Consider the following 17,231-nt stretch of genomic DNA (forward strand, 5'->3'; position numbering starts at 1 on the left):
CACTCTTGGTGTGGGATATCCTGTGGATTTGGATACATGTACAGTGACACGTGTCCGCCATTATAGTGTCATACAGAGTCGTTTCACTGCCCTAAAAAGCCTCTGGGTATCACCTAGTCATCTCTCCCCGCCCCCAATTTTCTTAATTTTTAAAATATTTTAAACTAAGTTTGAAACAGAACATTGTTGTGACAGTAACTGGGAACTCACACCACCCAGATTTTACAAATGCTGACGTTTTGCAATATTTATTTCAGATCTATTTTGAAGAAAGAAAACACTGCAGTCACTGCCTAATCCCCTTCCTGCCCCCGCCCTTTTATTTTTACCCAAGGAGTAGCATAGTATTCATACCTAGGCGCTGTCTCTCTGTGACCTCATGCGTTTGAAGATCGGCCCCCCTGCGTCATATAGCTCTGCCCACTTCTCTCTAACAGCTGCTCGCTCCTCCTGCTCCCAGGCGGTCCTGGACTGCCCCACCCCCTCCTGCCAGGCGTGTGGGTCTCTCACCCTAGGCCATGGCAGCGCTTGTCTCAGTGCCTACCAGCAGGAGCACTGGCAACAGAGAGTGGTATCGTGTAACTGCTGAGTTCAAAGGCATGTGTGATTTCAGTTTGGATGCTATTGTATATGACCGCTAGAAGAAGTTGTACCAGATAATTAGAAGTTGAAGGAAAAAGAGAGAAAAGAAGACGGAGGGAGGGAGGGGAAATTTAAAGGAATCCACCGTGCTCCTTGCTGAGGCTTCGGGCACATTTTCCTGCAGGCCGGGGGTGGGTGAGTTTTGTCTTGTTTGTAAATCTCCTGACACTGTGGCCTGTCTGGGGCCTGGAGAAGTCGGGGAGACTGGTGGCGTGGCTTTGCTGGCCTCACAGACACGTGCACAGAAGCACTGCTGGTGCCTGGCTGTCCCGTTTCTGCTCATCTGTCACTGGGCACCGAGGACGGCTGGTGTGTTAAGGCAGCCAACGGGGTGAGGCTTGCAGCTGCCTTGACCTGCTCTTACCTCCCGGGGAGTGTGGGGTGGGAGTGGGGGTGCACTTCACACCCAGCCATGCCAATTACACTTTTTGGCAAGGGAAACAGCCGGGAGCAGTTTCTTCTGCTTTCCCCCTACCTTTTTCTCGCGTTTAGATGTCAAATCATTACTGGGCCAGTGGGAGCGCTTTCTTGGAGGTGGCAGGAGGAGGGAGAAAGCTGCCTGCACCTCAAGTACCATTTCTGTCAGACGCCTGCACTAATAACCCGGCTTCTGAGAGACCTGTCAACGCTCAGGGGAATGAAAGGGAACCCCTCAGATGTGCTCAGTGCCAGTGGGCTGTGACACTTTCCCCCCACACATGCCGCCCTCACCTCCTCATTGAAGGTAGGGCTGCCTGGGGACTGCCTGCCCCAAAGACCCTGGGCAGCCTTACCCTTGTCCAGTCCAGCCCTAGTGTCCACCTTCCATCCCCGTCTTTGCTCCCCAAGGTCCATGCGTGTGGCTGTGTTTTGCAGTCAATACAGATGGCCCAGCCACACGCTTTATGGAATCCTAAATGCTCTGCCTGGGGCACTCTTTCCCAGTCATTAAAGCTTTGTCACTTCCTGCAGTCATGCTCTTGTTTGGGGCTCTGATCTGGCTTTTAGTCTTGTCCCCTCCCAAACCAGCAGACCTCTGAACCCGATTCCTCTTCTCAGGAGCTCTTGAACGATTTTACTGGTTAATGTATTTCCCTGCAAAGGTCTTTCTATACCATGTTTCTCCGAAAATAAGACCTAATGGGAAAATAAGCCCTAGCATGATTTTTTCAGGATGTCCCCTGAACATAAGCCCCAATGCGTCTTTTGGAGCAAAAATTAGTATAAGACCCGGTGTTATTTTCGGGAAAGCACGGTACCAGCATCTTGCTTTAGCATGAGAAGGGGGTGGGGAAATTGAGACCCATTTTCTAGTAGCAGAAGGTGAGCCTGGGGAGGCCATGGCAGAGGCTGGCCTCTACTCTCCATCTCCTGAAGACTGGCCCGTGGGTTTTCTCTCCCCACAAAGTGGAAGCAGCCTGGTGTATTTGGTCCACTGGCCTGGCAGAGATAAGTTCTTCAGACATGACTTTGGCATAGACCAGGCTGCTGGCAGGGGTGGGGCAGGCCAAGTAGAGCGGCTGAGGTCAAGGGCATGTGTGATTTCAATTTGGATGTTATTGTGTATGACGTCTAGAAGTTATACCAGGTCATTAGAAATTCAAGGAAGAAGAGAGAAGCCTGTAAGTCTCAGGAGGACCTGAGCCTCACCTCTGATGATGCCAATTCACGGGTCTGAGGTGTGGCCCAGGCATCAAGCTGTCTCAAGCTCCCAGTTGTTTTCCTGGACAGCCAGGCTGAGAGCCCAGAGCCTTATTTCCACCAGGTGACCTCAGAGGACACTTTGAGGAAATTCCTAACTTCAGGGGCCATAAGAATCTCTCCTGGAGCATGTTTAATGCAGGTACCCAGGCCCAGCCCAGAGGGTGACAGGACTTGGGTCTGGGGTTGGGAGCAGGGGCCAGTGCGTCTGACAAACTCCCCACCCCAGGAAATGGGGTTGCAGTTGGGCCCATAGACCACAGGCTGATAACCCAGGGGGCTAAACCTTGGTGAAGCAGGTGGAAGCCAGTGGCCCTGCCTTAAGAAAAATGAGCATTAAGGTCTAGGGGAGGCAGAGAGAGCTGCCCTGTCCCTGCCCCTGCCCCACCAGGGACCTCCAAAATGCTTCATGATGTTGGAGCAGGTGGCCTGAGCCCACCTGAGGATAAAACTGGAGAAATCAGTAACAGCCTCCGTGTGTGAGCTTCCTTTTCCAGTTGCCTGGCCACCTAGGTTCTCAATAACCTACCCCTCCTCCTCTTGTGTTAAAGTGACAGGCACCCAAAGAGAGCCAAGTTTAGGTGACTCTCAGTGGTGTCCTCTAATGAGGACGGGTCCACAGTGACCCCTGGTATGTGGACCACATCGCCTCCTTTCTCTTTTGGCCCTTTTGTGGAGATGTAAGTGGCCTCTTCCCAATCTTCCCACTTTGCTTTGGGGCCCTTGCTCCCTGGGGGAGGCACTTGTGCCAGTGGTCAAAGACGCTTGGGGAGTAGGGGCTCGGCACAACCACCAGCTGTCCCACTTTGCTGTGCTATAGACCGAGGCTTGGTTCCCCACTCGTGTTTGCCTTGCTCCCACGAGGTTCTGCTTTGGGGGTCATGTCTGGGCAGAGCTTTCAGAGGGCCCTTCCCAAACTCACATGTCCAGAGGGAAGAGGCGTGCAGGGAGGGGCATTAGAGACTTAGAAGGACAAGCAGCCTGGAAGCACCTTCCAGGGTTCAGGACGAGCACTGGAGGAGGAGAGAAGTCCCAGACCCCCTGGGCCATCGCTCAGATCTCAGGGTGACAAGCAGAGGGAGATCAAGGTCTTAAGGGACCCTGAGCTTTGACTTCCTCCTGCTCCACTAAAATAACTCTTTTCTAGATGTTTTTGATCACAAAATTCTGGATAAGTTCATCAAAGCTGACCTTTTCTATTTTTTTCTTTCCCAACAAGGCCTCACTTCTTGGAACCAACCTCATTGGTGCCCAGACACAGGGGCGGTCAGCAGTGACCATCGTCCTAGTCTGTAGAGCCCCCGTGGACAGGGACTTTTGTGTTGCTGTTTCCTTAGGGCACGGCACACAGTAGGCGGTCAATAAATGGAAGAGAGGGAATGAAAACTAAAGGAGGGCAGAAGGGGTAGGACTGAGGGTCTCACATCCTTTACTGGACTGGAGGGCTTGACTGTGGAGATTGACAAAGCAGTACCGTTTCAAATAAAAGTTTGAGAGAGCAACACAGCATTGCCAACTTTTAATTTTGCTGAAGAAAAATATAAAGAAAGAAAACTGCAGTCTCTTATTGTGTAAAGAAACCAAAACCCAAAACGGACATAATTTAGCTTTATTTAAAAAGAAAAAACCCTCACTGCATGTTGTCTTTTTCTCCCCCTTAAAAACCGGTGAAAGTTTGGCCAAATTTGGCCAAATGTTCATTGCGTTCGTCAGCAACTAACAGGCAGGATTTCCCCTCCCATTTTAGAGAGGAGGCTTTGTGTGTGTGTGTGGAGAACAAAGTGACACTTTCTCCTGAAACTGAGCCCAGACCAGCTCTCAGGCCCCTTTTGCAGGCTGTGGCTTCAGCTGCCTGCTGGGGGACATGGGGCACGGCTGGCACAAAGCACAAAATTGCAAAAAAGCGTGGCACTAAATAGACTATGGACCGAGCACTTGTTTATAATGTGCGAGCAGAAACAAGAAGGCAGAGCGCTGCCTCCTTGGATGTCAGCTGGAAACGTGTGCGTCGAGTGTGCGTCGAGCGGCTCACCATGTTCGCTGCTCTGCGGTGACTACGGTGTCCATGAAAGAGCCGTGAGTATAGATTTGGGGGTTACACGTAAATGTGAGCGAGCAGGTGAATGCGTAAATAAAGAATCTGTGAATAATCAGGACCGACTGTATGTACTTGCTTGGTTCCCATCTGTTCCCACCAGAGCACTTTCGCATTCACCCAAGATTATTTTGTAATCCCAAAGGCTCAGCACAGAGAGGTGCTCGTCAAATATCAGCTGAGCGCCTAACAACAGCTCATTCCTGCCCCCGCCCCCGACCCCCCGGCCCCAAGCCAGACCTGGCGTGTGGCCTGCTCCCTGCATGCCACACAGCTCTGCCCATGGGACTCATAAGGCAGGGGTCATCCCCTCTCACAGGGTCCCTGCTCAGACTCATTAACACAATTCTGCCACCAGGGAGGGGTAGCAGCATCTGGATAGACTGAAAACCAGGAATGTCCTGGGGGTATGCTGGGTGGAGTGGACGAAAGGGGCAGGGCTGCTGGACTCTGCCTGCAGGTCCCCAGTGCAGTCCAGGTACTGGGTGACATAGTGGCCCAGGCCCCTGGACAGATCCCCTCCAGATGGAGGGAGGCCCCTGGCCATCTTAACTGAGGTCACCTGATTCCATTTCCTTTGACTCTGTCCTCAAAAAGCAGCATCTGATTGTGATTTGGCTCCGAAATTCCTGGCCAGAATATTCTAGTATGGTCTGTGTGACCTTTTCTCCCTCCCTTCCTCCTTCCTTCATTGTGGAGGAAGGATGTGTGTATCTCATTCAGTCTTGGCTGTACAGTTTTGTTACTGCAAGTCAGTCTCTAGGGTCTGACCACTCCCTGGTGATAGAGAGCTGCTCAACTTGAGCTTATTCCAGGCTTGGGAAGAGCAAAGGGTGACCCAAATCTGGTACTCACTGCCCAGAGAGATCCTGCTCAGGCTCAGCGGGCCTTTCCCAAGTTCATCTCCAGATCCCTCCATCCATACTTTCAAATATTTATTGATCAACTACTACGTGTCAGGAACCATATTCTGACATGCTTCCCACCTACCTTCATAGAGCTTTCAGCCCGGTGTGGGGGGCAGCTGTGACAAAAATCACATCCTTATCAATCATGATAACTTCTGGGGAGACGTTTGAGGGAGTAACAGAGGAGATATGATTGAAACTGTGGGTTGGAGAAGGCCTCTCCAGGAGGCCACGTTTAGGGGGAAACATCAAGGATGAGGAGGTATTAGCCAGGTGCAAAGCTACAGGAAACAGCTCGCGCAAAGGCCCTGAGGTGTGAGGGAGGGTGGGCCATTGGGTGAACTGAAAGAGGCCAGTGAGGCTCAGCATGGAGAGCAAGGCGGGGTCAGGGTGGGCGAAGCCTGGGGGGCCGCTCATTGTTTGGAAGAAACATCCAGAAGTTGGAGGGTCAGCTGGGGGTGAGGGTGGGACAGGATGTGACCATCCCACCACATAGTGGAGAAGGGATTGCAAACACTATCCTGGAGAGGGGGCTGTCATCGGCAGACACAATGGCGGCCTGTCGGACAGAAGTTTCTTGTGACATCCTTACCCCTAAAAGTGCTAAGGGTCCACTTGTTTGTCTATACCGGGTATCAGCAATGTTTCCTGCTGTTGAACGACAGCTCCTTAAGTGGGGGAAGGAACCCCCGCCACACACACTTTTTTTTTTTTTGACTTTACTTAAATGTAAAATTGGATGGAACGGGAAGGCAAAGACAGAGAGACTGGGAGAGAAAGAGGCCTCAGTTTCCTCTGTGGTAACTGCTGAACCCGCGCTCAAGGAGACAGAAAGGAAGGGCTGACTCACCTCCCTCCGCCAGGAGAGGGTGAAGAAGGGAGGCATGATATTGACTTAACCGTGGGGGATTTTAAAGGCCCCTATGTTCCCACTTTGTGCTTTGCTTCTCACAGACAGCCTGGGACCTTTGAAGTCTGCTGGCCCAGTGGGGAGCGGGCTTCTGTGGAGACAAGATGCTAACGGGGGCGGGGGAAGGGGGCCAGGGGGCGGCCGAAACTCTATTAGGCATGCTCTAGCAAAAAGAAAGGCAAACCCAATGATAATGTACATCTGTTTCAGGGAATTTATAAGCTTTGAACATTTTTTATGGGCAGATAAGTGGGTCCTTTTCTTACCATAACTTAGAACTTCAAAGCTGAGTGTGTGGATAATGCAAATTGCTGAAATATGAGATTTCCCCTACAAAGAGGTTTCCAAAAAAGACGAGGAAGAAAAAGAGAGAAGGGGAGAGAGAGAACGGAGGCTAATTGATGCCATGGTCTTTTATGTACATGGTAAAAATGGGACAGAAATTGATTTTTATGAAATAAGAAATTGATGGGCGCGAGAGACAGAGCTAGGAGGGAGAGGCCAGGAGGCAGGCGTGGGGACTGGGTCTGGCAGGTCAGGCCAGGCTGGGGGTCAGCCCTGGGGACACGGACCCTCCCCTGTAGGAGCCCTCCCCCTTAGTGCAGAAGAGGCAACAAATGGGCACAAGGACACTTCAGAGCCAGCCAAAGCAGTGTCAAGCCAGGGCTTGGTCCAACCAAGGTCCAAGGGGGCTCGGGCTGGGTGGAGCCTGGAGACCCACCCGGCCAACTCAGCAAATCGGAAGGAGAGTGGCAATATGGGCCGGGCAAGATCCTGAAGGGCAGGGGGTGTTGTAGATAGCGAAACAGCTGGATCAGGGGGTCCCCGGCTTATGCCTCTGCCCCCCAGCCCCACCACACTCAGCCCTCTGTGCTTTTCTTGTGCTCTCTCACCCCCAGCCTGCGAGCTCCTTCAGGGCAGGGACATAGTAAGCACTCCATACATGCTGTGAATAAATGAATGAATGAATGAATGAATGAATGAACGAACTAACGAATGGCATGGAGGGTTAACCAGCTCCATCTTTTCACTATTTCACATGTTTCCAGGGGAAGATTCAGACTAGAAGGGAAGAGGGGGGTGGATTTTGTTCCTTGTGGTTGACCCCAACGTCCTTTCTGCGTCAAGGTGATTAGTCTAAGCCAGTCTTTTCTTTTTACTTAATACAGTTTGGTTTTAATATTTACCACATAACCACATACGAAGTTTTGAGCTTATAAAATTGTCCTTTTGGCATGACAAATGCGGTTTCTTTTTTCTTCTCCCCTCCTTTCTTCTTTGCCCTCCGCTTCCTCTTCCTCCTTTCCTTCTTCCACCAATGCAGAGAAGTGGGAGGTCTTCTCCATGAATTTTCCTGTTTTCAAAGCCAGTCGCCTCCCTCTGTCCTCACTCCCGTCCTTCTCACAGCCCCTCTTGATTCTTCCCAACGCTCCACTCTTTTTCACTCCCTCGTCTCCACTTCCCGCTTGCTGTACGTTAGCCCGTGGTCTGCATTTCCACCACCCTCTACCCAATACCCTCAACTCTGTCACCTCTGTCCTTCTGTTCCACTCACCTGACAAACACCAACTCTGGAAAAAGTAGAGAGCTCAGGATCAAGGGCTCTGGGATCAGGTGGACAATTGTCATTGTTACCAAGTTCCCATTGACTTTTTGTTCTGAAGTCCAGTGAGCATTTCAGCAGCTACCTTTCTTGACTTCTTGGCTGTATTTCATGATGGTGGCCACATCGTCCGTTCCAGAACTGCCCCCGCCTTTGGGTTCTCTGCATAGGCTGCTAGTTGCTCCCCTGGATCCCTTCTCCCTTCCTTCCTGGAAATGGAACCTCTGGTTTTGAGTTCAAGAAGAAAGATTACAATTCTCAGACTCTTTTGCAACTAAATTTTGTGGCTCAGTCTGGTCAGTAGGAAGTGTCATGTGGCAGCTCCCGTGAATCTTCTTTAAAAGGTAGCTCGTTTAGTCCCATCATCCCTTTTCCTCTCCATCCCCTCTTCCATTCTGCTGCCTGGAAAGCAGATGTAACAGCTGGAATTCCAGCCACCATTTTGGACCGTGAGGACTTGGACAACGGCCTCGAGATGGTGCTACAAGAAGCGTGTTCCTAAGGATTTGGAGGAACAGGAATTCTATTCCAGACCAGGACACTTACATGGAGACGATCAAATGAGGAAGAAATCAACTTCTCGTTCATTTAAACCACTCTCACTTGCAGCTGAACTACATCCTAAGAGAAATCACCTTCCTGACTTCCAGCCCTGTTAGATTTTCTCCAGCCTCTCTCCTCCTTTAAGAATTACAGCGTTGAAGCTGGGTACGTGGGACCTTTCTGTACAACTTCCTATGAGTCTGTAAGTATTTCAAAATAAAAAGTTTTAAGAATGGTGGCATTGCTCCCATCTGGGCCCTGGGCACCTTGTCTTCGTGGCCTCACTTCCTGAAATCTCAACCACTGCCGTGGCCACAGTGACCTCTCTAGGCGGCTGATAAGGAGTTCCAACCACGTGCCCCTGCCAAGAAAAGAAACTTGTCATCCAAGCCCGAAATTTGTTCTGAGCTTAGTAATTGGCAAGACAGCCCGCCACGTCGCCCAAGCCAGAAGGCCGATGTCCTCACCTCCTCCTCCTCCCTCACCTCTAATCCAGTTACCAAGAACTTGGTTCTGCTTCCTAAAGAGAGCGAGCTCACCTCTACCCAGCCCCTCTGTCCCAGCTGTCGTGGCCCCAGTGGAGAGCCTGTCAGCTGTCCCCCGGCCTGGTCAGCAATTCTTCCAGCCTTGCTCCTGCCATCAGTCTCCTGCCATTCAGTCTTTGTGGACAGAAAGTGCTTTTTCAAATACCAGTCTGGCCAGGCCACTGCCCTGCTATTGACCTCAGAACAAGGGCCAACTCCTAGCCCAGTGGAGCAGGTACCTGGTGTTCCTATCCTCTTCCCACCTCACTTCCTGTCACTTCCTACCTTTCCTCTCTGCACTGCACCTACTGATGGTCCCTGAACAATACGAGCCTCTGTTTTCGCTTCCATTCTGGAAGGTACTCCTATCTCTGCTGGCCCCTGGGCTCGTGTAGCCTCGGTTCCCCATGGTGGGCCTGAGAGAGGACCTGTGTTTTGGTAGCGTGATGTCAGGAAGAAGAATGAGGAAGCAGGAGACCGAGATGAGAGGTGAAAACTGACATAATGGTGTGTTGCCAAGGTTGCCAATGGAGGACCTCTTGGGGTGTGTACCTGGAGCATGTGTTCAGGGGTTCCAGCCCGCATCTCAAGGGTGCTTTTTCATGGGTGGTGACGCCTCCTCACTTCCATGTACTTGCAAGCAGCTCCTGCTGGACTGCAGAAGGCCCTGGGAATTTTTAGGAAGACAAGGGACAGCGTGACATGTGATTTTGCCAGGGCGAGGTGAGTCTGTGCTAGCTGGACTGTCCCTCACAGCCACAGTTGAAATTGTAGGTGGCTGTGGGCCTGCAGTGCATCTGCCCAACTCTTTCTGCAAGACCCGGCTCCTCCAGGAAGCCTTCCCTGATTCCCCAGTCGGGAGTAGATGCCCCTCCTGCACATTCCTTATATCACAACTGCTTATCTGTCTTCCCGGCTTGGCAGTAAACTACATTTAAGGCACAAATGATATGAGATGATAGGGCTTAAAATAAGGCTGTGGAAACGAAGTTAGAGCAGAGAACTGTAGAGATGCTTTAAGTTTACAGAAAGCTGTAACAGGGCTTTCACAGAGTCTAGATGGGCGTGAGAATCCTGGAGCCGGGGTGAGGAAGCAGCCCCTTCCCTGCTCTGGGCACCTCTGAGATGCCATGGTGCTAAATGCCCACTGGAAGCAACATGGTCCTTCAGGCAAAGCACTGCCCATTCAATCCTCACAGCAGTCCTACCTTTGTGAGGTAGGTCTTCTATCACACCCATTTTACAGGTGAGGAAGGTAAGGCTGGGAGCTTATATAATTTCTCTAAGGTGTTTGACCCAATTAGTAGAATTCAATCTCTCCCTCTTCTCTCTCTCTCTCTCTCTTTCTCTCTCTCTCTCCCACTCACTCACTTTTTTCTCTCTCTCTCTCTCCCTCTCTCTCCTTCCCTCTCCCCCCACCTTTTCCCCTCCCTCCCCAGAGCTTCTCCCATGAAACAGGCTATGGTGGGCAGCACATTGGTGGAAGCAGGTCATATGGCCAAGCCCAAAGGCAATGGGGCAGGAGGGCACCCCCCACATTAAGGAGGGAGAGGAGAGTGGAAATTCATCTGCTGGACAATAGTCCCGTCTGTCCACGTGCTCATTCGAGATGAGGCCCACCCTTGGGGAGTTAGATGGCTACGTGAGTCCCAGCTTGGTTGCTGATTTGCTTTGTAGTCTTGAAATCATTTCTCCTTTGCAAGCTTAGTGTCTCCAGCTATGCACTGGGTTAATGATACTGTAAGTCCCCAGCTAGGGTGACTGGAAGGGTGGTCACCAGGGCTGCCGATGAGCAGAGGGCTGTATGAAGTTGAAAGTGACGTGGAAGGCAATGACCCAAGTGTCCTCTGCACATGTCCCCTCCCGCAGATTGATTTAGATCCAGTTCACTCTGACCTGGGGTCCAGCCTGACCAGGTTCCATGGATGGCAGCCACCCCAGCCTCACCTCCACCATGCCCTGGCCTGCACACCTGCTCAGACAACCGCACAGCGTGCTCTGGAGGCCTCAGTTGGCTTCCTGTGAAGATGGAGGTGGGCAGTGAGGATGGGGTGGGCGGTGTCAAGATGACCACAGGACAGGCAGGACTTCCCCTAAACATTTAGCTCAGCACCATGTGCCACATGCCTGTGGGAGGCTTGAGATATAGGGATCATGACAAGAGAGAATACAATTTCCTGATAAAATAGAAGAGGTGATTAAGTTAATGAAGGATCATTTGGCTGGTTTGAGAACTATAATTAATAGGCATTAATTGTATATTTCGAAGTTGAACGTGGCGTGGGCTCTGAGCCGTCGTCCAACACAATGACACCCCTGCGTAATAAAAACGGGGCCCAGATGGTCTTCAAAGCCCCTACGAGAGCTGCGCGAGGGGCTGCTGTGATGATAAAAGATGCCACTTGCCGTTGTGCTCTTCCTTTAACGACATCCTTTCCAAGATGATGCTTATCATTTGTACTTTCATCTTTGGTTAAATAGCATATGGCTCCGGCTGATTAAAACCCCCTTCTGGTTTTAATCAGCGACTTGAGATCAGGTTTCTAATGGTGGCAGTGGTGGCCTTGCTGGTCCCGTGGTAAGCTTTTCAACCACATCTAAGTCTGGAGAAAAGGTGGTGGGGGTGAGGGGCTTGGAGCTGGCCCTGCGTGCATCCCAGGTGGGGACAGGAGAGCTGCCACAGCTCTGCTGGAATGACCTGAGTCAGAAGTCAGTGTCTGGGACGCCTCAGAGGTCAGGCTGGGCTGGTTGAAGTCATCTTCAGGGGACCACGTTGGCTCGAGGCCAGGTCCGGCTATCTTTGGCTGAGAGGTAGGGTCTCAGATCCCTTCCTTCTTATAGAAAGCTTAAAAGGCAAGGGAAGCTCTGCAGGGTTACTCACTTGGGGAGGGAAAGGAAGGGCCACGGAAGGGACTGGAACCATTGAGTCAGACTGATGGCATTTGAATCCACTGCCCATGGCTTCCAGGCTTCACCGATCTGAGACTCACTGTTCTCACTGTTAGTGGATGACTTATTAGTCTCTTATTGTCCCCATTGTACAGATGAGAAAACTGAGGCTCATTCAGTGGTTGAGAGCTGACTAAACTTTGTCGGTGACCCAGAAAGAGTGGTAACAAACAGCGGGTGCCGAAATGGCGGCCTGGAGAACCTTGGTGAGGGTCTGCTTGATCTTGCACCCCACCGCTCATGAGCTCCTTAAGGGCTGGGACCATATCTGTCCTGTCCGAGGAGCATGCTGCCCAGCTCTACGTCATCCTCAGTAAGCGTGGCAAGGAAACGAGTGACCCTATGGGAGTGGAGGAGAGGAGCACAGCCGGAGATGTCCAACAGGTAGCAGAGATGTCTACTGGTCACCAACACTTCACATGCCTCCCAGGTGTCCCGGCTCTCTCACAGCTGCACAGGGGCACTAGGCGAGTCCTGGCCAATGGGCTGCAAGGATTTGCAGCGACCTGGGTGGAAGGATTTAAGAGCCTGTGCATGTCCTTCCAGTTCTGTCTGCCCCTAAAGCCTTGTGTCAAAATGGCACGGCTGCGAGAGCAGAGCAGCTTGGTTTGCTGACATGACGCAAGGAGAATAAAACGTCTTGGCAAGATGCTGACTTGCTCTGAACTCTGAGAACAAGAAAGGAGTGTGTGACGTATTGAGTCACTCCAATGTCAGGTGAGCTTCTTATTGCCACACAGCCCAGCCTTCTCCTGACTAATACAAAGCGGAATTACTGAACTGAAGTTAGGGGCAGGTGGAGGGCGGCCTTCAGGGGTCTGGCTGGCACCTGAGCCTAGCCGTCAGGCTATAGGTCATCTGGTCCGGCCCTGCCCCACCCTCACACCCTGTGGGTCATGTACTCCTCTGTGGATGCCAGGCCGGGCAGACTGCCGCATGGGGTCTCCTCAGTGGAGGAGGGTCCCCTGGATGAGGCAGAGGCCAATGGCTGTGGAGGACTTAGAGGCTACGGCCATCGCTTGTCTTGCCACCTTGCTTGGTGTGCGTCTGTGGAAGAGGCCTGGGGGTCACTGTACCAGCCTCTGTAGCTGCTCAGAGTCCTCAAGGCGCTTGTGAACAGGATATCGCAATAGCTAGGCTCTGGGCTCCCCACCTCTCTCCTCAGCGGTAAACCATTTGCTCTCTTCACCGAGCGATTTTAATGCATAGAAATGTCTAAACCAGTAGTGCTCAAGGTTCATTCCGTGTCAGACTCACCTGGAAGGCTTGTTGAAACACACATGGTTGGCCCCACATCCAGTTTCTGGCGCAGTAAGTCTGAGGCAGGACCTGAGAATTTGCACTGCTGACAAGTTCCCAGGTGATGCCGCGGCTGCTGGTTTGGAGAGCACACACTGGGAACAGCTGGGCCAGGCATCTGTGGAAGACCCGCGCTGTCCCAGGGCCACCTTGCCCCTCCTACACATCCTGTTCCTTCCCTCCCACTGCTCCCAGGGGCTCTAAGCCATCTGAATAACGGGCGGTCCTGTAACAGGTCTTCCTTACCTCTGGGGCTGACTGGATATAGCTGTTCCTTTCGTGCACGATACACAGTGCCTCAGAAATTTGAAGGCAGCTGTATAATCAGAACTCTTCTGGCTGATGAAGTGACAGAATCCCAACTCAACAATCTAGCTTAGGCCTAAAGGATGATTTATTCGTTCTTAAAAGATCTGACAGATAAATAGAAGGCTTTCAGGCACAGCTGGATCCAGGAGCACAATGGGTGTTGTCAGCACTAGTCTCCTTCTCTCCTTAGCTGCAAGGGGGAGTGTTAAATGCTGAGCGCGTGTCAAGAGAAGGAGGTGAGAATAGGAGTCTCAGATGTCCCCTGCCTATTAGTCCCTGAACCTGTAAAATGGGATTGTCAAGTTCAAGGAGAGTAACATAGGCTGCAGGAGTCACAGGGCTGTGAAGGCTTTGATCCATGCCTTTGGACAGTCTCTTGGGTGGGAAGGTACCCAGGCAGAGGCAAACCCAGAGGTGTGACCCATTGTAGGACCTTTCTATGTGGTATCCCACTTGAGTGGGCCTCAGTTTCCCCACCCAGACTTGTGCCCTCGCACAGAGACTCTCTCAGCTTTGACATGTGATGAGCCTGGAAGGGGCTCAGACTGTGCCTAGAAATGTGGTGGATGGAGGAAATTGTATTTGCCAAGTCCTTTGGGGCACTGAAGGGAGCAAGGTGCCTGAAGACACAAGGTCAGGTGATAAAAGATGACCACAAAATGGCCATCTTTTGTCACAATGAGAGAAAAACCTCATCTCAACATGCTAAGCAAAAAGAAAAAAGGGTGGGTGGGTGGGTGCGTGGAGTGTATTGCGGCTGCACTCAGGTGCAGTTTGATCAAGGAACTTAAGATCATCAGGACTCAGAGTCTGTCCATTCTCCCCACACGTTTTGGCTTCATTCCCTTAGTCCTTCGCGGGCACGCTCCCTGACGGCTCCTGGACTGCATCTGTACCCCACCGAGAGCAGCCAGAAGAGCTGTCCTCTCTCCCAGAAGTCAGTGAAGTCAGAGCCGCAGGGACGTTTCTCTGTGGTTCTGATCGGCTCACATGCCCATCTTGAAACCAATCGCTGAGGCCAGGAGGTTGCCAGATTCCACTGGCCAGGTCTGAGTTGCACACACAGCCCATAGATGGGCTGGCGTCAACACCTCCTGAACCAGATGGAGGGTGGAGGAAGGGTAGTTACCTAAAGCAAAATTGGGACGCTCTGCCCAGAAGAAGGGGAAATGCATGCTGGGAGGCCCACCCAACCCAGGTCAACTACTGGCGCCAAATTATCAGCCGGCCTGAAGTCATCTCCCCCACCCCTGCCTGTAGGCTCTACTCTTATCTCTGCAGCCCCCACCACCAAATCCTGAAGGCCACCCAGCCCAAGATGCCCTGTGATCCTCCTTCCTCCAGGAGAAAGGAAGGGGGTGGCAACCACATTCTCTCATTAGTCTCTCTGACATCTTTTGTCACCTATCAGGGGAACAACCAGGTCCTTTGATCACAGCAAAAGGAGAAAGAGTATTTAAAACACAGCCTGTGAAGATTTGCTGAGCAGAAGGTGGGAAAGGCGGTCGGTGGCAGTTTTCAAAGCAGAAACACGATTTTCAGTCTCCAGACTTGCTTGTCTGAGGATTGTTAAGGAGGATTCACCTGCAGCCTGGGTTTTTTAATGGGCCAAGGATCCCTGAGGTTGGGGAGGGCGTCCCCAAGGGACTTGGTGGAAGGGGGTTTCTGGGAGGAAATTGGCAGCTCAGCCTTTGATTCTTCATGAATCACAGACTGTTCCAGCTGAATGGTCAGCTGGATTCAGGTTTGGCCTCATCTCCACCCCTCTCCTCACCCCACCTGCATGGGCAGCAGCCACCAGCAATCAGAGCCCAGAGCCCCACATCTGAAGGGCAGGATCCTATTGCCACTGTGTCTCTCACAAGCTGCATACAAACTGCTCCAGGAATGTGCATGGCTGCTTGCCATGGGGCTGGAGAGGGGGGATGGGTAGCTGCTACTATTTATTTTTATGTTGTTCTCATTTGGGGAGCCAGACATTTCCAGAGTAGGACATTCAAAAGCAACTGGCCCCACAGCTATCTCCAGATAATGTATCAGTTAGCTATTTCCACATAACAAACAGTCCCAAATTTCAGGGGCTTGAAACAATAATTCACTATTCAAATTCATGGATCACGTTGGGAGTTGCCTGATCTTGGCTGAGGTTGCCCACAGTCTGGGAGTCAGCTGGCCATCAGTTGGTCTCAGCTGCCCCTGGCTCTGCTCCATAAATCTCTCACTCTCCGGTAGCATGTCCTGGGCAGGTTCTTGTTGTGACAATGGCAGAAAGTCAAGAAAGAGTGCAAGTGAAATGCACAAGGTCTCTTGAGGCTAAGGCTTGGAACTGGTACACTGCTCCTTCTGCCACATCATACTGGCCAAAGCAAGTGTCCCGGATAGCTCAGGCTCAAGGGGGTGAGGCAATTGACCCTGCCTCTGTAGCGAGAGGAACTGAAATGTCACATGGCTAATGGCATGTAGGAGGGATGAAGAGGTGGGGCCATTCCTGCAATTTACAACACCTTCTCATTTTAACCAGTCAGCTGTAAGGATAACTCTGCCCCACTACCTGATGGCTAGTCCTGAGTGTTCACCTTTAATGATTCCTTCCTGTGGCTTAGGGAACATGTGGATTTGGAGTCAGAGCACTATGCTAGCTGGGGCTGTGAAGTGTCTTGGTCTTCGCTGTTCACTAGTCTGAGAGGACTGATGTTCACCTAACCACCCCCTGACACCTCCACAATGGTACAGTGCCACCAGGCAACACAGACTGGGGGCAGGAGCCTCAGGTTCAAATACTGATTGGCACAGTGCTTGGTGCATAATAAATATTGAGTTCATAATTGCTGCATCCGTGCATTCTTTTATCAAAATATTTTCCTTGTGGAGTACAACACCCACAGGATCCTGCTTAAAATGTAAGTGTGCAACATAAATTGTTACAAAGCGAATGCCTTTGTAACCACCGCCAGGGACTAAGAATAGAACACCACCCACTCCACTGGAGACCCCTCACTGCCCCTGCCACCAAGCCCCCTCCCTGTCCCAGAAGTAACAGCCACTATCTGACTTCCATAGGTATCCTTTCTGCTTTTTTTCTTACAGGAGTTCTACCCTCTAAGTAAGTAAGCGTCCTTAACCACTACTGTCCTATTTGTCCTCTTCTTGAACTTCCTTAAATGGCAGCCATACAGGCTGTGCTCTTCTCTGTCTGGCTTCTTTCACTCATTCCCACTTGTGAGATTCAGCCTCCTCACTGTGTATACGTACACTTTATTTTCACGACTGTATAATATTCCAACACATGAATAGGCCATAATTTACTATGTTTTCCTGTTGATGGGCATTTGGGTTGTTTCCAGTTGGGGGGTAATGTTGGGAGCCAGGGCTCTCTGAAATTCCAGCTCTTGCCTTTTGGTAAACGTTGGCCCATCTATCTACAGGGCACAATCCTACGAGTGGGAGGGAGTGTTGGGTCCTCGCAGAGCAGTGTATGTCGAGCTTCGGCAGATGTGCCAAATGGTTTTCCTAAGTGGTTGCACCAGTTCACACTCTAACAAGCAAGGTATCCTTTGCTTTTTCTTTTCCCTCCCACTCTCTCCCCCTCTTCCTTCTTTCCAACCCACGGCTTACCAAAGTCTCTGGATGGGGCCCAGGGCATTGAATGGTGAAAAGAAGTCCAGGTGTGCAGCCCCTGGGAGCCCTCCGCCCTCCCCCAGTTCCGTAGGTAAGTGGGTGGGAAGCACCCAGAACCATCTAGGTTCTCAAAACGTCGGAGGAAGGGTCT

The sequence above is a fragment of the Rhinolophus hipposideros genome (genome assembly GCF_964194185.1).
Source record: "Rhinolophus hipposideros genome assembly, chromosome: 21".
In the NCBI taxonomy this organism is placed as follows: domain Eukaryota; kingdom Metazoa; phylum Chordata; class Mammalia; order Chiroptera; family Rhinolophidae; genus Rhinolophus; species Rhinolophus hipposideros.